This window comes from Pristiophorus japonicus, chromosome 1 (genome assembly GCF_044704955.1).
Source record: "Pristiophorus japonicus isolate sPriJap1 chromosome 1, sPriJap1.hap1, whole genome shotgun sequence".
Classification (NCBI taxonomy): domain Eukaryota; kingdom Metazoa; phylum Chordata; class Chondrichthyes; family Pristiophoridae; genus Pristiophorus; species Pristiophorus japonicus.
Window position 1 is genome coordinate 18,947,949 of NC_091977.1, and position 20,501 is coordinate 18,968,449.

The following is a 20,501-nucleotide window of genomic DNA, read 5'->3' on the forward strand; positions in this document are numbered from 1 at the left end:
TCAAGGAGGGGAAGCCCCCCTGCTTCCTTCTCCAGTCGGCCCAGAATCGACGGAACGAGTCCTGGAACCGCACGTCCTCCAGCAGCCGGTTGTTAAAGTGCCAGTACGCGGACCCCGTCCTCGCGCGGAGCGAAGCGAGCTCCGCCCACACCAGGTGGTGGTCCGAACACGGCACCGGCCGCATGGAGGCCGCCGGGACGCAGGAAACGTACGCCCGAGACACGTAAAGGCGGTCGACTCTAGACCATCCTACTCCAGGCCTCACCCAAGTAAATGCGCTGGAGTCGGGGTGGAGATTTCGCCAGACGTCCACCAAGTCGAAGGACCCGACCAGGTCCCTCAACTTCTCCATCGCCGTCATGCACTGCGGGGCACCGGAGCGGTCCCTCGCCTCGAGGGTGCAGTTAAAATCCCCCCCGAGGACAATGCAGTCGCCGACGTCGACGGAGCCAAGAAGAGCGGACACCTCTTCAAAGAAGCGCGTCTGCTGCGGGCCGGGCTGAGGGGCGTACACGTTCACGAGATGGAGCGGCACGTCCCCCAGGCGAACCGTTACGTGCAGCAAGCGGCCTGGCACTGGCTCCTCGACCCCCAAAATCTCCGGCTGAAAATGCGGGCCCAGCAAGATGGCCACCCCACTAGAAATGGCGGTGAGGTGGCTCATACGGACCTCTCCTTGCCATTCCAGGAGCCACGTGGCTTCATCTCCCGGAACGGTGTGGGTTTCTTGCAGGAAGCACACCGCATATTTCCCCTCCCGCAGGAGCGAAAAATTGTCAAATCTACGGCGTGCCCCTCTGCCGCCATTGATGTTGAGGCTGGCTATGGTTATCTTCATGGCAAAAGCATAGTGCAACCTCTACCTAACCTATTGTGGGGGAGGAGTGGAGTCGTTTGTTGACCTCCACTCCTTCAGCAGCCCAGCGAGGAACTTTTTGAGCCGGCGCAGCTCAAGGCCCTGAGCCTTTGATAAGGGCCCGCCCGCGGCCATGGTTTTAGCGGCGACGCGGACGGACGCGACGAGCAGCCCCGGCTCGGACCATCTTTCCAGGGCCAGACGGGCTTGGTCGCGGCGACCCCGGCACTGGACCAAAAAGTCCCGGAGTTCCTCTACGGGAATGAGGAGGGTCTCAGTGGCGGCCGCGAGCAGATCCACCGCCTCACTGGCGATGGACTCGAGATCTTCACCCGCGTCCTCCACCGAGTCCCCGTCCCCCTACGGGAGGTCGCCGCTAGCAGCCGGCCCGTCGACCGCACGAGGTACGGCAAACGGCCCGGCCGCTCCATCTGGCCCTGGCTCTGCCCCGATCCCACCCCCAGGATCGTCGGCAGAGGAGTCCCCACTGGGCTCTTTTAAAATTGGTGCTGGGTCGAGAAGCGACAGCGGAAGGGGTTCCCCCTCCGCCCCAGGAGCCGGGGAACACGGAGAGACCTGGTCAAAGTAATGTTCCAGGTCCTCCAATTCCCCTAGCTCCACAGTAGGGGGCGAGGGTTGTTGTTCTTCTCCCTCCCCGCCGCCACCCCCCAACCCAGCGTGTACGGATTCAATAAAATTGGCATTTTCAGAGTCGAGCAAATCCCGGGGAAAGTTGGGTATTGGCTGGGCGGGCTCAGGTTCGGCCTTTTCGGCCCCGCCCGCCTCAGTCCCCGGGACGCTCGACCCGGCGGCTACGCATTCTTCCGCTGGCCCCACGCCCCCCACGACAGGCAGATCTTCCACGCCATCCCCAGGAGGCAGCGGCTGGGCAGCCTCGACTGCCTCACCCTCCCCGGGGACAGACTCCTCGCGCCTGCAGCGCAATTTGGGGGCGCTGGTGGGGGACGCGGGACACGCGGCGGGCACCGACTCCTCCGCGGAGGGATGTTGTTCCCCCTCCGCCTCATTGGGGCGGTGCCTCTTTTTGTTCCTGGGGGTGCGCGAAGGCAGGGAGACCTCCATGTCTGCCGAGGCCTCCCACTCCGCCCCCCCCTTTTCCTTTTCTTGCCCACGCCCGGGCCCCTCTGTGGTGTTATTCAAGGGCTCAGGCACGGGCTCAGGGCACCCCGCGCTCGCCGGTGACGGGGTTGGGCTGAGCGCGGTGGTCAAATTTTCTGGCGAACTGAGGGGACCCGCCTCTTGATGTTTTGCCTTCTTCCGCGCCTTCTTTCCGGTCGGACGCTCTCCCTCCCCCCCGCCAGAGGCCGTGAAAGCATCGGCCCCCGGTGATGCCCGCGCACCTATGGCTCCCGACACGCGGACGCAACGAGGGGGAGGGGTGGCGGCGGCGCCAGCCTTGGCCGCCTTCGGTGGTTTGGCGGCCTTGGAGGCGGGGCAGTTCTTGCGAACGTGCCCCACCTCCCTGCAGGCATGGCACCGTACGCCGTCCGACGTCCAAAAGACGCGGTAGGCAGTCCCCTCGTGCACCACATTAAAATAACCCTCCGTCGTCTCCTCCCGCGCCAGCCGGACAAAGAGCTGGCGGCGGAAGGAGAACACGTGGCGCAGGCTGTTCTCCCGGAGGCCAAGCGGTATGGGGTTGATCCCCGACCTTACCTCCCCCAGTTGGTGTAGGTGAGGGAGGAGGAGCCCAGCGGGAACAAAGGGCGGGACGTTTGAAATGATGACCCTCTGCGCGGTGGCCTCGAGAGGGTCCACCGGCAGGAACGTCCCGCCCACCGTGAGTCCCTTTTCGAGGGCCAGGGACACCGCCCGCTCCGACCCCAGGAAGAACACGGCCTTTCCAGACATCTTGGAGGCTGCGACAATGGCCGAGGGGCCGACTACCCCAGCCATCGCCCGCACGCACTCCTCGATGGTCATTGTGGGGTGAGTGTAGCTCTTGACCCCGTGTTTTTTTGTAATAAGTCGAAAAGGTGGCAGGGCAGCGGGTGGCGCAGGAGGTGCCGTGGAAGCGGTTGCCACCTGCGCATATGTCCTTGCTGGCCCTGCCACCGGCGTGGATGGGGTCGCCATCACGGGGTCCCTTTAAGGGCTACACCCACCCCAAAGTCACAGGCCTTAATGGTCTTAATTGGCCTCTTGTCTAAAGACTGAGCAGAGGAGCCTTAACGAGGCACACCTCTCCCCTAGTTGGCAATTGGGGAGGGGCCTTGCTCCCTCTGCTCAGTTGTCTCAATTGTTTTTTTAAAATTAATTTGGGAGAAAGGGGTCTCAGAGAGAGAGGGGAGAAACAGAGTAACAGAGAAAGAGAGAGGGGGGTGGGAAGGGGGGGGAACTGCGAGGGCAGGTCTCCCCTCGCAGCTGTGGGTGGGTGCAATCCCCAGATGGCAAAACACAAATAGTCTTTGGGGTGGTCTTCAGGTGAGGGGAGAAGATGTCTTCACCTGGGGCAGCTAGAGCCAACCAGGCATACACTCCCAACGATGTTCAATGGCTGATTAAAGAAATCTTCAGCCTGGTAGCTCCAGCTATCCCAGGCTAGGCAATTGGGGGGTGGGGGGGTTCAGTTGTGTGTGGGGCCTAGTTGTAAGCAAGGCCCCCACACACACTTTCCACACACACACACCCCCCGCGATGTTCCGGCCCTCAGTGGTCTTCTTTCCTCCCCCCACCGATACAACAAAGTCTTTTTGGGACTGTACCAATACACCCACCTGTAGAAGATGTAGAGTCTCCCTCCTTCCACACTGGATGTTGTTGGTCTTTCCCCCTCTCTCCAACTCTTTGCAGAATGGTAAAAAGTTGTTTAAAAGTTTTCTGCTTTTTCCTCCTCTCCCTCTGGGTGAAAGTTGGTGGTGAAGCCCCTTCCTTCCTTCTCTTCCTGGGCTGGTCTCAGGGCTCACTCCAGGCCTTCCAAACAGGAGCTAAGGTTGGTAGCTGCTCCTCTCTCAGCAGCTCAACTCCTACTGAGCAGGACACGCCTCCACTGCTCCACAATTGGTCCTTGTGCATGAAACTCTTTTTGGATCCTTGTGCATGAATCCCAAAAAGTTAGTTTGCAGGTGCAGCAGGTAATCAGGAAGGCGAATGGAATGTTGGCCTTCATTGCGAGAGGGATGGAGTACAAAAGCAGGGCGGTCCTGCTGCAACTGTACAGGGTATTGGTAAGGCCGCACCTGGTGTACTGCATGCAGTTTTGGTCACCTTACTTAAGGAAGGATATACTAGCTTTGGAGGGGGTACAGAGAAGATTCACTCGGCTGATTCCGGAGATGAGGGGGTTACCTTATGATGATAGATTGAGTAGACTGGGTCTTTACTCGTTGGAGTTCAGAAGGATGAGGGGTGATCTTATAGAAACATTTAAAATAATGAAAGGGATCGACAAGATAGAGGCAGAGAGGTTGTTTCCACTGGTCGGGGAGACTAGAACTAGGGGGCACAGCCTCAAAATGCGGGGGAGCCAATTTAAAACCGAGTTGAGAAGGAATTTCTTCTCCCAGAGGGTTGTGAATCTGTGGAATTCTCTGCCCAAGGAAGCAGTTGAGGCTAGCTCATTGAATGTATTCAAGTCACAGATAGATAGATTTTTAACCAATAAGGGAATTAAGGGTTACGGGGAGCGGGCGCGTAAGTGGAGCTGAGTCCACGACCAGATCAGCCATGATCTTGTTGAATGGCAGAGCAGGCTCGAGGGGCTAGATGGCCTCCTCCTGTTCCTAATTCTTAAAAGGGCACCTAAGGTCAGAGACCAGCCCACGAGCAGGGACACCCAGCTGGTAGCCTCGGGAAACGAGGGAACCTCAGAAGAGATAGCGGTGGACCAGCCACCAAGTGGGAGGCCCCAGCCCATAGCACCCAACCCGGCAGAACCCCCAGGTGAAGAAACGAACCAGGCAGCCACCCCCAAAGGAGCGGTGTGCTGCAGCACCAGAGGGGACGTTCCCTCGATAGTGTGTGACTCAAACCCACCTCCGGTCAGGACACCCTGGGTCCGGCGGTGCAGGCCGACCTATTACCGACCTCGCTGGACACCCAGTGGAAGAAGAAGAAAGAAAGAAGGCAGGAATTAACCTGGCCACCCGGAGATGGGGAGCAGTTGTACATATATAGGAATATGAATTTAAGTATGAGTGTAGGGGTTTTTTGCTCTGTCCAATTACGGGGGTCTTTGGTGGCTGTTGGTGTATTGGGCCTGTCTGTCCCTTCTAGGGGACGGTCCAGCAACTTATGGCTCGCTGACCACCAAACTGGCGGTTTCAAAGCACCCTAACATCCCTATCTGGTTCTAACCTCAGAATTTTGGTGGATTATGAGCTTCCACAAGGGAAAACAAAACACTCAGAGGCAAGTGGTCCTTGGAACGAAAGAAACCTGGGAAAGTTCAATTTATTAACCACGGTAAGTTTCCAACAAGATCAAACTTCATCAAAACACACATCTGACACACACTTATAAACTATGAAAATCTATGGGAAGAAACGGACACAACGAAAACCTTACACAATTTTATCTTTACAAGACATTTCCAACACCACCTCCAACCCCTTGTTACCTGACTGACCTGGGCTGACAGTTGGGAAAGGAAACCCAAGGATGATACTAACGATCCCTTTTGACAGTTATTTTTTTAGCTTTAGGATGGTTGGTTTACGGGGTAGCTGGAATGAATGTTGCCTCTCCCAGTTACTTCGGTCTCCGGTTCTTCAGCTGGTTGGCCTCGGAGCGTTGTTCGGTGTGCGGCTCCGCTTCTTGAGACGATGTTGGGCCTCTCGGTAGTTGGGTTGTATATTCTGCACACAAGTCGAGTCCAGGGCCCGTTCGATGGTATGTCTCCCAGCCGGTAACAGTCCGTCTCCGTTCTCTCTCGGTTTCTGTCTGTCTGTGACTGCTACTGCTCCTCGACTCCTTCTCCTACTGCTCCAGCTGCTTCTTTTCTCTCGGTGGTTTTGTAGGTCCTATATTTGTATCCAATTTAGTTCTGGCCTTTTCGCGCCCAAACTCAGTCGGTGGTCCATTGTGTAAGTTTGGGCGGGGAGATAGCTTTGAATATTTAATCAGATGATGTCACAGGTACAGGTAGGTGTGAGGACAGGGGTATTGTTTCAGTGCACATTGGTGCCTCAAAGTCTACTGGTCCATTGTAACAGTCCTGGGAATCAATCAGTTTGGGCCTCCCCTTTGATGGGCCATCACCGCAGTGATCTCAGGACTATTGTCCACTGTCCATATTAATCAGGTAGATGATGGTCCACATTCATAATTTGGTTAGGAGTGAGTCATATTTTTGAACTGGGCCGGGTAGTCCCCATTGGTTGAGGATCACCCCGCTTCAGGCCCGACTCGACCCCTGATTGGCCTGCCAGAATGCACTTTTCCCCCATTGGCCAGTGCCTCTGTCTCGCTTGTGAGCCAGACTCCACAATGTCTGTATCCGCCCACACGTTTCCCAGCCTGCCTGGTCTGAGGATTTTACTTGGCCAAAAATGTTCATTTAAAATGTATAGGACGAACCCATATTAGTTTTCTTGTCCTTAGGGTGTTCCAAAAGAAAATGCGGCCGTGGATTTTCGAACCTTACAGTATGTTAGTAAATAATTTAGAATAGTGTAAGGTTATCTGTGTAATGATAAGAATATATGTATAAGTTACTGGGGTAAAGAAAAGATCTACCAGTGCAGCTATTAAAAGAGGCACAGGACGGGTAATACCCGGGAGTAAGAAGAATCTACCGGTATAACTATTAAGGGAAGCACCAGTAAGATAAGAGTAAAATGGCTGTGAGATAAAAGTTAGAAGCAGACATCAGTCCACAAGGAAATGAATAAGACAGCCAGCCGATTAAAGACTATACTACATCTGAAGAGAGCCCAATTTGGACCTCGGTCATCTTTGTCAAGCCAGAGAGCTTTCTCAGGGTTGGACGATCTGTTTTATATGCCCCTACAGGAAAGAGCAGAATGAGAAGGATCCTGTTCCTGCTCATAAGAACATAAGAATTAGGAACAGGAGTAGGCCATCTCGCCCCTCAAGCCTGCTCCGCCATTCAATAAGATCATGGCTGATCTGGTCGTGGACTCAGCTCCACTTACCCGCCCTCTCCCCGTAACCCTTAATTCCCTTATTGGTTAAAAATGTATCTATCTGTGACTTGAATACATTCAATGAGCTAGCCTCAACTGCTTCCTTGGGCAGAGAATTCCACAGATTCACAACCCTCTGGGAGAAGAAATTCCTTCTCAACTCGGTTTTAAATTGGCTCCCCCGTATTTTGAGGCTGTGCCCCCTAGTTCTAGTCTCCCCGACCAGTGGAAACAACCTCTCCGCCTCTATCTTGTCTATCCCTTTCATTATTTTAAATGTTTCTGCAAGATCACCCCTCATCCTTCTGAACTCCAACGACTAAAGACCCAGTCTACTCAATCTATCATCATAAGGTAACCCCCTCATCTCCGGAATCAGCCGAGTGAATCTTCTCTGTACCCCCTCCAAAGCTAGTATATCCTTCCTTAAGTAAGGTGGCCAAAACTGCACGCAGTACTCCAGGTGCGGCCTCACCAATACCCTATAGAGTTGCAGCAGGACCTCCCTGCTTTTGTACTCCATCCCTCTCACAATGAAGGCCAACATTCCATTCGCCTTCCTGATTACCTGCTGCACCTGCAAACTAACTTTTTGGGATTCATGCACAAGGACCCCCAGGTCCCTCTGCACCTCAGCATGCTCGCCCTGATAAGGATGAGCAGCGGCGACCGAGGAGACGTGGAAGAATCCCTCATTCACGGGTGTTCAGGAGGGAGAGCACCGATCGTAACCGCCAGGGGTGGCACCCCAGGCGTGGAAGAACTCGCCGTTTATGCCCACGAGGGAAGATGGCCAGGGTGGCTGGGATCTAATTCTACCCGCTACTCCAGCCAGGAAGGTTTTACCTACGGGGAGGCCTCAGTTCCATGCCCCCGGATACGGATCATCGCTGCCCGAGTCAGTGTTACAGAGGGGAACGTGTATTTTTGACTTGCAAAGGGAACATTCCCCTGGGAAGATGGTGGTGGCTCAGAAAACTCAGCAAGGACACATGGGACCAGGAATCGGACATGGGACCAGGAATCGGACTGGGAAAGACTCGGTAATGATACGTACCGCACCATCACGGGGACAGTGCGTTGGGACAAATGGTGGGAATCCGAACAAGGAATTTATGTTTGCATGTGGGGATCAGAGAATATTTGTCCCGCAGGCATATCGATCGCCTTCGCCAGGCAATGGCAAGATGACGGGGAAGGGATGGGGTGGGATACTAGCCTACGCGGGTGCGCGGTCCCACACTCCCCACTCCCAATTAACGCCACCGAACTAAGAGCACACATTAAGAAACCCCTGCCCACAACCCCGCCAATACGCACAGTAATAGAAAGGTGTCCGACCACCACCAAGAGACCTGGGAACGGATTAGTATTGGTACCAACCGAAAATGTGTTATATCAGGGGGTACATTATGCAGTAGCTTCAGTAATTTTAAACCTTACCGAGGTACACCTACCTGCCTGGTGCCCAAAGGAAACAGAGCTGCTATACCAGGCCCTATTTAGAGACATGTTCAGGAAATTTTATGAGTTAGACTTTGGAAATGTAGACAAAGCAGACCTATACACCCTAAATGCTAGGGACACCATTGGCTCGGGGAGACCTAGAAGAGGAATCATAAACGACATTTTTACTGCCTACACTAAAGGATCCTCTGTAATAAATAGCCTAGATGACATAGCATTACAAACACAGATAAACGATTTAAAGAACCAATTGAGGAAAATTCTGAAACAAGAGAACACAGTAGTAGGTTCAGAACTACACGAGGACCAGGCTATGACTGTCCATTTAAAAGAAATAGTGGCTGAGCTGGAAAAACATGCCCAGACAGTGATTGCACTCATACAGGAGGACAGAAACGCTTCGGACCAGGCTGCACAGAACGAGGTGTGCGTACTGTGTGGGGCATGGTTGTTGGGCGAGGGCCGCAACAACCTGGAGGATTTAAAACAAGGTTTAGCCCCCTCTTGGATCAGGAACAAGCACCTCACAGCCCTCCACCCATACAGTAATTCACTGAGCCCGTGCCAGCTCTGCCTAGCCTCTGAAGCCGGGAATCGTACTAAGGATGCCGGTCATGGGTGGGATAGCCCGACCCGCAACGGTATACCGGGTGAAGAACATTGGAGGTATTCAGGGAGGTGCACACATTCGTTTCACAGCAGTCTCACCCTATGTCATAAAGTGGGAACACGCTATAACGGGTACTGACCTCTCTGGGTGCCGGAGTCGGGGTGCACACGTAATACTGTGTCCCCAGTACTTGAGTGCCCATTCAAAGTCACAGTGTGGGTTTAAAGCTGCTGGCACACAGCCTATTAACTGCACTATTGAGGTAATGTCCCTCCATGTCCCTCCACAGCTGGCATACATAGGGCGTGGGACATATTGTGTCACCACCAGTGCGCCCCACTACCAACATGGAGACTTCTGGTGTCCGGTAAGTAACAGCAGTTTTTGCTTCAAACCTGAGGCATCAGTTCAAGTGGCCCAGGAACAGATTGTCCCCATTCCTCAACCCTCCACTGTCCACCTCACTGTGAAGGAAAACATTACAAACCTGCAGGATTATGTTGTACATTTTGGCTATGCAATTCCCCCTCTACCCGAACATCTTACCGCTCTGCTAAAAGCTGTAATTATCTCACAAAAACGCTACGACACTCTGGAACAGAAAACAATTGAGATCGGGAAAAAGATTCTCGAGATCACCATTCCGTCTTGGTGGGACCTTTTCAGAAATATAGAAGTCCCAGTCTGGATCAGAATCGCTTCCCATACTTCAGTTATCTGCCAACTCGCGATTATTCTTTACTTATGGTGTCTCACTTGCCGAGTGAAACACAGAGGCCATCAGGTCAGTCACCAAAGGGTGCTGTATGCTCCTTGGCCGAACTTGGGAATCACGCGGGAGAGGTGACACCATACTACCATGTTTAATTTGTATTTTATTTTACCTGCTGTAAAACCGCAAAATATCTAGTGTTGTAAGAGCGTTACTTAAAAATGTGTCTGACCTTTATGTTACTTGAGAATGTGTTCGACTATGTGCTTTTATTTTACTTTACTTAAATTGTGTTTGACTGTAGACCGTTATTTTACTGTGAAAACCGAGTAAAGGAGGGACAGCGTACCCCCTCTATGCTGCAACCGAATTATAATGATTGTATTCGCCTGTAAATTGCATTGCATTTCAATGGGAGATGCACATTAATATTTAGCTAGTGTAAATGCAGGGAAGGTTGACTCTCGGGAGCAGGAATTTTGCTTACCTTGATTGACAATCAAGAATGTGGAGTGTCAACAGGGGCGACTGAAGGATGCAAAATTCACAAGAACCCCCCCACCCCCCCCCCCCCAGTGTTTGGGCTCATTCAAAAGGAAATTTAATTTGGGACTATCTGCCGGAAAGTTTGAAATCCTAAAGCGCTTATGGAAGAAACTACGAACTTTAATCGAATTTTGGACTTTTAAAAGACAAATTCAAGCCTGTGGGCGGGCCTAAAGAACTAACAGGAGACAACTTGATTATTGAGGCTGTCTGGGTGTTGGGACTAATGCAACTTGTCTGGAGAAATGGGTATTTGAGAATCCTTCGCCACAAAAGACATTAACATTACAACAAATAACCCAGAGATAGCCAACCATCAACCTAAATCTGGAAAACCGTTTCAGCATACACATCACAAAGAGGCCCAATCCAGCCTGTATGCGAAGAACTAAGCACAAAAGTACATTGCAATTACCAAGCTAATATTTCCATCAGGAAATAGATTTAGAGATGCAACCCACCCAAAACATATTAACTTTTAACGAGCCCGCCAAAATATTACAAAGAGTCAAGCCCGCCAAATTTAAACAAAGAATCCTGGACTGATTTGGCGCGAAGATTAGAACAATTCAAACTGTATAACTGGCCCTCTGTTTTAACAGAGAGTATGCCATACTATACCAGGTACTATACGTGAGTATGCCATCAAGACAAGGAGAGAAACCAACACGACAGTTGTAAACTAACTTCTCCAGCCTCGAAGTCCTGAAGTACTGAAGGAAGAACATCACCATCGTGGCAGCAACTGACCACAGCCAACGTGGACCCAACGAAAAACCACCGCGATCGACCAAGCTCGAAACAAAACTTCAACAGGAAGAAACCGAATTATTGATAGTTTCCACTATACAATCTAAGACTTGACTACCAACAGGTGAAAACGTTACCTAAAGAGACTTTGAACCTATTTCTAATGAAGAAAACCGGATGCTTACCCCATAGATCCAAAACGCACCCTACTGCATCAGCGGACTCAACCCAACTGAAGATTGCGCATTAAGAAGTCCTCTCCGATGTTCAGGGTACGGCAAGCAGAACCAACAGAATTCAACGAACCCCGAAATCGCGAACTACCGCTAATTGACCAGAAAGGATTGGTAATCATAGTCCCTGCCTGCCCTGGAATCTAACCTAGCTAGAATAAGGTATTGGGAGGTGAGAGGTGTAATTTTACTGTAACCCCCTTTGAATGTGTAATGTATTGTTCTTTATTAGAGTGATTATAATTTTGGCATTGTATTTTCTTGACTGTAATAAAATCAAAGTTCTTTTGCATCAAACCAGTTGTCCTTTGCACTTTATCACATCCCCCAAATAAATCTAGAGTCTAGAATCCAAGGGTGTGGGAGCAATTCAAACCACTCAAGTTGGTCAGAGGTGAACCTGACCCCCGAGACCACCCCCCCCTAACAGTGTGGCATCTATTGACTTTACATCATGCAATGGTGTATATTTTACTCACGTGGCGTCACATCAGGTTCTGCAGCTGCGTGCATAGCCGACTGGGGGTGGCGCCCCACTAGTGCCAGCACTCGCTCTTCGATGTCAGTGAGGTTGCTGATGACTAGTGCGCCCGCCACCCTTTCGCCTCTGCTTGGCCTTATTCTAGGAAAGCTTCTTCTGTAAAAGGTACCAACACCACAACATGGTATGAGATCATTGCGTGATATCATTGCTGGGTACAACACATAACCGACAGATGTAATCATGATTATTATGAAACTTATCATTCTTTACCTCAAGACGTACACCGTGAACACAGGTTTTGAGTACAATATTCCCGGTATAAGGGCAAAACATCACACATCTGATTTTAATCACTCAGTATACTGACAAATCAAATTATCTAAATATATAAGTACATGTAAATAAATGTAGTACTTAACCCTGGCGGATCCGACAAGGTCGTTCCAGCGCTTGCGGCACTGGTTGCCCTCACGCACCTCGTTGGTCGCCGACGAGACCACCTTGGCTATGTCGGCCCATATCTTCTGGTATGCCTTTGGGGTGGGCTTCCCACGCCCTCCCTGGGTTAATTGACCCCAGCGTGACTCGACCTCCTGCATGAGGGAGGCATTTGCCTCATCCGAGAATCTCCTCGCTCTTTTTCGTCCTCCAAATTGTTTCTCTCCCAGCTCACTGCTCTCGCCAGCGTCAGTCTCCACCACGTGCTGTGTCACCTCCTCCATCCCTTCCAGTGTAACAACCAAATTTCTGCAAATATCTCGGTGGGAACAACTTAATTTTTCTGCTGGTCAAAAATCTCCCTCCTATCTCCCAAAGCAGTCAAACAAGCACACACCACACCCACACATGCTTTCAGTTCCTCTCTGCTCCCTCTCTCTCTATCTCCTCCTCTGCGCATGTAATGATGACCCCTGACCTCCGGAAACACGAGAAACGAGCATTGCAATGCCGTTCCTCTGGATGGCGAAACTTTACGGCAGAAGGTCAAAAGATTTTGACGCTAACTCCCATTTCAAATCGCTCGCGGTAACGGGCATTTTAAAAAATGGAAAGTTAGGGTTTTGAAAATGGGCGATAATCCGGCGATCTCAAAACCCATATTTACCGCCAGCCTGGAAATAACGCCCATTTTTGGGCGATCTGCACAAAAGTGGAAAGACTAGCCCTACGTCGTTCTGTCAGCAATATTATCATTGAAACATAGAAACATAAAAACATAGAAAACAGGTGCAGGAGTAGGCCATTCGGCCCTTCGAGCCTGCACCACCATTCAATGAGTTCATGGCTGAACATGCAACTTCAGTACCCCATTCCTACTTTCTCACCATACCCTTTGATCCCCCTAGTAGTAAGGACTTCATCTAACTCCTTTTTGAATATATTTAGTGAATTGGCCTCAACAACTTTCTGTGGTAGAGAATTCCACAGGTTCACCACTCTCTGGGTGAAGAAGTTTCTCCTCATCTCGGTCCTAAATGGCTTACCCCTTATCCTTAGACTGTGACCCCTGGTTCTGGACTTCCCCAACATTGGGAACATTCTTCCTGCATCTAACCTGTTTAAACCCGTCAGAATTTTAAACGTTTCTATGAGATCCCCTCTCATTCTTCTGAACTCCAGTGACTACAAGCCCAGTTGATCCAGTCTTTCTTGATATGTCAGTCCCGCCATCCCGGGAATCAGTCTTGTGAACCTTCGCTGCACTCCCTCAATATGCAAGAATGTCCTTCCTCAAGTTAGGAGACCAAAACTGTATGCAATACTCTAGGTGTGGCCTCACACAGGCCCTGTACAACTGTAGTAACACCTCTCTGTCCCTGAACTCAAATCCCCTCACTATGAAGGCCAACATGCCATTTGCTTTCTTAACCGCCTGCTGTACCTGCATGCTAACCTTCAATGACTGCTGTACCATGACACCCAGGTCTCATTGCACCTTCCCTTTTCCTAATCTGTCACCATTCAGATAATAGTCTGTCTCTCTGTTTTTATCACCAAAGTGGATAACCTCACATTTATCCACATTATACTTCATCTGCCATCCATTTGTCCACTCACCTAACCTATCCAAGTCACTCTGCAGCCTCATAGCAGCCTCCTTGCAACTCACACTGCCACCCAACTTAGTGTCATCCGCAAATTTGGAGATACTACATTTAATCCCCTCGTCTAAAGCATTAATGTACAATGTGAACAGCTGTGGCCCCAGCAAAGAACCTTGCGATGGCAGAGTCATCAAGAAAGTCATGAAGCAGATTCTTCTGCCTCCTGCTTTGATTGAAAGGAGCAACATTACATATTACATTGAATGTATAGCACACAGCCCAACTGGCCCATGCTGGTATTTATGCTCGATACGAGCCTCCTCCCACCCCAATTTCATCGCACCCTATCTGCATATCCTTCATCAAGCTTATGGTCTACAGGGCTGTAGTGATACCCACACTCCTGTATGGCTCAAAGACGTGGACCATATACAGTAGGCACGTCAATTCGCTGGAGAAATATCACCAACGATGTCTCAGCAGGATCCTGCAAATCCCCTGGGAAGACAGATGCACCAATGTCAGGCCAACACCCTAACATTGAAGCACTGACCACACTCGACCAGCTCCATTGGGCGGGCCACATTGTTCGCATGCCCGACACAAGACTCCCAAAGCAAGCGCTCTACTCAGAACTCCTACACGGCAAGCGAGCCCCAGGTGGGCAGAGGAAACATTTCAAGGGCATCCTCAAAGCCTCCCTGATAAAGTGCAACATCCCCATCGGCACCTGGGAGTCCCTGGCCACAGACCGCCCTAATTTGAGGAAGAGCATCCGGGAGGGCGCTGAGCACCTCGAGTCTCATCGTCGAGAGCATACAGAAAACAAGCGCAGAGAGCGGAAGGAGCGTGCAGCAAACCAGACTCCCCACCCAACCTTTCTTACAACCACTCTCTGTCCCACCTGTGACAGAGACTGTAGATCCTGTATTAGACTGTACAGTCGCCTAAGAACTCACTTTTAGAGTGGAAGCAAGTCTTCCTCGATTTCGAAGGACTGTCTATGATGATGCTATTCCTTGTTCTCTCATGTGCTTATCTAGCTTCCCCTTAAATCCATCTATGCTATTCGCCTCAACCACTCCTTGTGGTTTCGAGTTCCACATTCTAGTCACTCCCTGGGTAAAGAAGTTTCACTTGAATACTTTATCGGATTTATCTTGTATTTATGGACTCCCCACATGAATTGTTTTTTGGTGGTGTTGGTTGAGGGAGCAGGCTTCATCTGAAAGGCAGCTCTGTCTGACAATGCAACATTCCTTCAGTATCTTACCGAGGCATCAGCTTCAATCGTGTGCTCAAGTCAGTAATGGAGCTTTTAACCTACCAACTCCTCATTCAGAAGCCAGCTTATTACCAATTCATGGGTGTTCAGAAGTGTAGGGGGTGGTGGGTCTGTCAGCTCGCCTTCCTGACCAGAGCGGTTATGAGTCGCTCCCATTCTCTGGTTCTCAAGCCTGGATTTATTAATCAGGGTGTGATAAAGTGCAGCAGACAACTGTGTTGTACAAAGAAGGTATGGGTTTTATTCAAGAAAGCAAATAACACAAATACACTCCAATAAAACTGCAAAATCTGACAAAAAGGTTCCAAACAATGGGGAATACTTTATTACAGGTAATAAACACAACAGAAATACCTCCCACCTCCCACTTACTCTCTAAGTAGGTCGAACTCTAGGGCTCCAGGGATTAATGCTCACCAGATCCTTCCTTTGACAGCTAGGGCTGTTTCGCGGTTTCGGGGTTCCTTGGTTATAGCTTGTTTGCCTAGCCATACCCCAGACGTGGCAGAAGACCTCTGCTGCATAGTGAAGCCAGTTGGGGTGAGTCCGCTGATGCAGTTAGACGCGTTTTGGATTTATCTCAAGTGAGTACCCAATTTCCTTTGTTATCAGTAGGGTTTTAAGTTCTTTAGGTAATTTTTACCCGCTGGATAGTCTAGACCTACCAAGTCAGTTGTTATTGATGTTCCACTGATTGGTTTTTGAAGTTCTTTTCTCCAATGTCGCGATGTTTCTTCCTGTGGTTTCTCACTGTGTGCTCTCGATCTTGATCTTGTTGTTCTGAAGTGCTTGGTCAGAAAAGTTTTCCTGTGATGTCAGAATAGAAGTAGTTCTCTTGGTATGATAGGCCCTCAATTATACTCTGAGAGGCTGCTTAAGCTTCGTGCCAAATCTAACGTTTCTTTTGTGTGAGTTTTGCTGCCCAATTGATTTTAAATGGTCTTCTTTGTATAAGTTTTGGCAGGCTAGCTAACTGAAACTTAATTAAATTTTTTAATCTGGTGTTGATACACTTATTTATGAGCTGATGAACTCTTGTCCATTGTGATAGCACTGCTTTGGCTTCGGGAAGTCTGGGCTGAGCCAGATATTTTTATGCATGTTGAAAAAAGTGTTGGAATATGTATGTGATATTTGAGTCCCGTGGCTGGGGTGGATAATGTTTCTTCTGTGGTCGATTATTTAAATGCTAATGTTTTCTGGGAGCCTGACTATGGTTAAACAGCTCCCCCAGACAAACTGATTAACTACAATATCCAAATTCTAAAGATAAAGGCCGATCCCGCCCCTCTGTCTCTGCAGCTTTCCCCACAGACCCAAACATGCCTTTTAAAATCCAAAACTTGGTTAAAACTCGTAGATTTCTTCCATATGCATTTTAGGCTCCCAAACTGTCTGTTTAATAGGTCCAAATCAAATTTCCTTTTCAGTGAGTCCAAACACTGTGGGGTTTCCACAAATTTTGGAATCTTATAGAAGCACAAGTTTTTTGTTCTTGAAAACAGAAACAGTAAATGCTGAAGGTGCACATTAGGCCAGTCTGCATATTTTACCCTTGAGCTGGGCTTCTGACACCATAACCTCTCCATCACCCAGACCGCCAACATCCACCTCCGTAACATCACCCGTCTCCGCCCTTACCTCAGCTCATCTGCTGCGAAAACCCACATCCATGTCTTTGTTACATCTAGGCTCGACTAATCCAAAGATCTCCTGGCCGGCCTCCCAACTTGCACCCTGCATCAACTTGAGCTCATCTGGCAGTGTCCTAACTCGCACCAAGTCCCGTTCACCCATCAGCCGAGTTCGCTGACTCACATTGGCTTCCCGCGAATTATTTCTGGGAGTGATGAGTGACTCAATTGCACTTCAGGAGAAAATGGGCCGGATTTTCGGTTGGAGGCTTCTTCGGGCGCTAATGGCGGCGGGTCGGTAAATCTTTGCGCCGGAAAATGGTTTGTGATGGCAGCCAAAAAAATGTGGTTGCTGCGCCCCGTGAGTGGAGCGGAGAGCTCAGGGAGGCGTTCCACACCTCTCTTCGGGCACTAGGCTGGGTGAACAACTGAAAATCCGTTGCTAAAGAGTCGGCTTCGTAGCGCCTTAAGAGAGGTCTCCCTGCAAGAAAGAAAATCGGGACAAAAAAAACCTAAAAACATTCCCGATAAAGTACTCCCCCAAATAAAGGTGAATCCCAAAAACATAAACCAAAGAAATATAAATTTCACTGACCTTTTTCAATCATTCCTTCCCTTAGCGCCCCGGCACAGCTCGGACTGCCAGCTTTCCCAGGTGGTGTCACTAGGGGGCGCTACGGGTGCCGTTCCAAGCAAATATCGCATCGCTGTCGAAACCAGAGGGCGTGATGCTCCCGGGTGGTACTGCTCAACGCCCCCGCAAAACCAGCACCAAATTACCCGGTGGGGCACTGGGAGCTTAAGGCCAGGCACTTAGCATTTCGCGACCCATTACCGCGGCGCTAACAGAGACGCGATTCGAACGAAAATCCAGCCCAATGTCTTCACCTGTTTCATATTAATATACGTGGCGTTGGAGTGCTAAGGGTTAATAAGCGAACCAACCTGTACAATTATAACTTGGTCATGGAGCAAAAGGGCTTTCTAAGCTGAACAAGAAAGCAGTGAGGAAATAAGTGACGAGGTCGACATCGACCAGCAGTAACTAAAGTAGATCTTTAGTGTGGCTAGCGGGATAAACATAAGCAGAGGAGTTAATTAACGATAGTGTCGATGGGATTTTTAACGAGATAAGTTGTTCATAAAATTACTCAAAGGATTCAAGAACAGATGGGTCAGGAAATCTTGTTTGAGGAACGTATCTTTGGAGTAAATAACTAAGACTGTTCTCGAAGGTTTCGGAGCAGATATATCATGAGGTCTTATCTGTGACATGTGCTTTTGAAGTAGGCAAACTCAGGGGTATAAAGCAGTATGGCTTTCAAGAGTTAATTGGAGAGCTGGAAGGATAGCAAAACCAAAAGCTGCTCCTTATAGATAGATCACCTATGCAGTGTGTGACTGAAGTCTGTCCCATATACTTCACCATCAAGTGTCTCGTGGTTACTCAAAGCATCTCTATTGAGCCATGGAAGGAAGGAGGTTGTTTACTAGTTGATCGAACAATCAGTAATTCCTGGGAGTGATAGGTGAGTAGAACCTAGGGTAGATCTACTAACCTGTTTACCAATGTCCCCTTTTTCACTGAAATTAAAACATATGTGTCTTATTACTGCTAATAATCATAGGTTTACAGAAACAGAAGGAGGCCATTTGGCCCATTGCTTCTGTGCCGGCCGAAAAAGAGCTATCCAGCCTAATCCTACTTTCCAGCTTTTGGATCGTAGCCCTGTAGGTTGCAGCACAGTTCGTTATTACTACACAAATTGGAGTGTTTATTCAGACTTAATACTCCAGCTGTGGGTCAGTGGTGGCCCTCTGGCCTCGGAGAGAAAGAGGGTTGTGTGGTTCAAGTCCCGCTCCAGAGACTTCCGAGCAGACGGGGCCTCGGTTTCACGTCTCATCTGAAACTGGACTGCACTCCCAACAGTGTAGTACTGAGGGAGTGTCAGCCTGGATTTTGTAGCCAAGTCTCTGGAGTGGGATGTGAACTCACAGCCTTAGAAACATAGAAAATAGGTGCAGGAGTAGGCCATTCGGCCCTTCAAGCGTGCACCACCATTCGATAAGATCATGGCTTCTGACTAAAGTAAATGATCTGGTCATTTAGCTTGGTGCTGTTTGTGGGAGCTTGCTGTGCGCAAATTGGCTGCTGCATTACAGCGGTGACTACACTTCAAGACTACGTCAGTGGTTGTGACACACTTTGGGCCATCCTGGGGGCCGTGAAGGGCACTGAATAAATGTAAGTCTTTCTTTCACATCAGTGGCAATGAACATAATGGATAGCAAATTGTTGAAAGGGTGCATATTGGATATGTTACTTGGCACCGTCTATTAGTGCGGCAGCTGCCATGCCTATCTTCGTTATTTTGCTGACTTTGTACGTCTTTAAATAAATGATCGGCAAATCAACTGCCTCTACCACTCAGTGCAGATTTCATCCCCTACGGGGCACAACAGACATGATCTTTGCAGCGCGACAGCTGCAGGAAAAATGCAGGGAGCAGCACCAGCCCTTATACATGGCCTTTTTTGATCTTACAAAAACCTTTGACACTGTCAACCGTGAGGGTCTATGGAGCGTCCTCCTCCGTTTCGGATGCCCCCAAAAGTTTGTCAACATCCTTTGCCTGCTCCACGACAACATGCAGACTGTGATCCTTACCAACGGATCTATTACAGACTCAATTCACGTCCGGACCGGGGTCAAACAGGGCTGCATCATCGCTCCAACCCTCTTCTCAATCTTCCTCGCCGCAATGCTCCACCTCACAATCAACAAGCTCCCCGCTGGAGTGGACCTAAACTACAGAACCAGTGGGAAACTGTTCAACCTTCGCCGTGTCCAGGCCAGGCCAAAATCACCGCAACCTCTGTCGTTGAGCTGCAATACGCAGACGATGCCTGCGTCTGCGCACATTCTGAGGCTGAACTCCAGGATATAGTCAATGTATTCACTGAGGCATATGAAAGCACGGGCCTTACACTTAACATCCTTAAGAAAAAGGTCCTCAACCAGCCTGTCCTCACTGCACAGCACTGCCCTCCAATCATCAAGATTCACGGTGCAGCCCTTGACAACGTGGACCATTTCCCATATCTCGGGAGCCTCTTATCAACAAAGGCAGACATTGATGCGGAGATTCAACATTGCCTCCAGTGCGCCAGTGCAGCCTTCGGCCGTCTGAGGAAAAGCGTTTTCGAAGACCAGGCCCTCAAATCTACCACCAAGCTCATGGTCTACAGGGGTGTAGTAATACCCGCCCTCCTGTATGGATCAGAGCCATGGACGATGTATAGAAGGAACCTCAAGTCGCTGGAGATATATCACCAACGATGTCTCCGCAAGATCCTGCAAATCCCCTGGGAGGACAGACGCACCAACATCAGTGTCCTCGTCCAGGCCGACATCCCCAGCATTGAAGCACTGACCACACGCGATCAGCTTCGCTGGGCAGGCCACATAGTTCGCATGCCAGACATGAGACTCCCTAAACAACTGCTCTATGCGGAGCTCCTTCCTGGCAAACGCGCCAAAGGTGGGCAGCGGAAACGTTACAAGGACACCCTCAAAGCCTCCCTGGACATCTGGGAGACCTTGGCCAAAGACCACCCTAGGTGGAGACAATGCATCCGGGAGGGCGTTGAGCTCTTCGAGTCTCAAAGCCGAGAGCATGAAGAGGTCAAGCACAGGCAGCGGAAGAAGCGTGCGGCAAACCTGTCCCACCCATCCCTTCTCTCGACGAAGGTATGTCCCACCTATAACAGG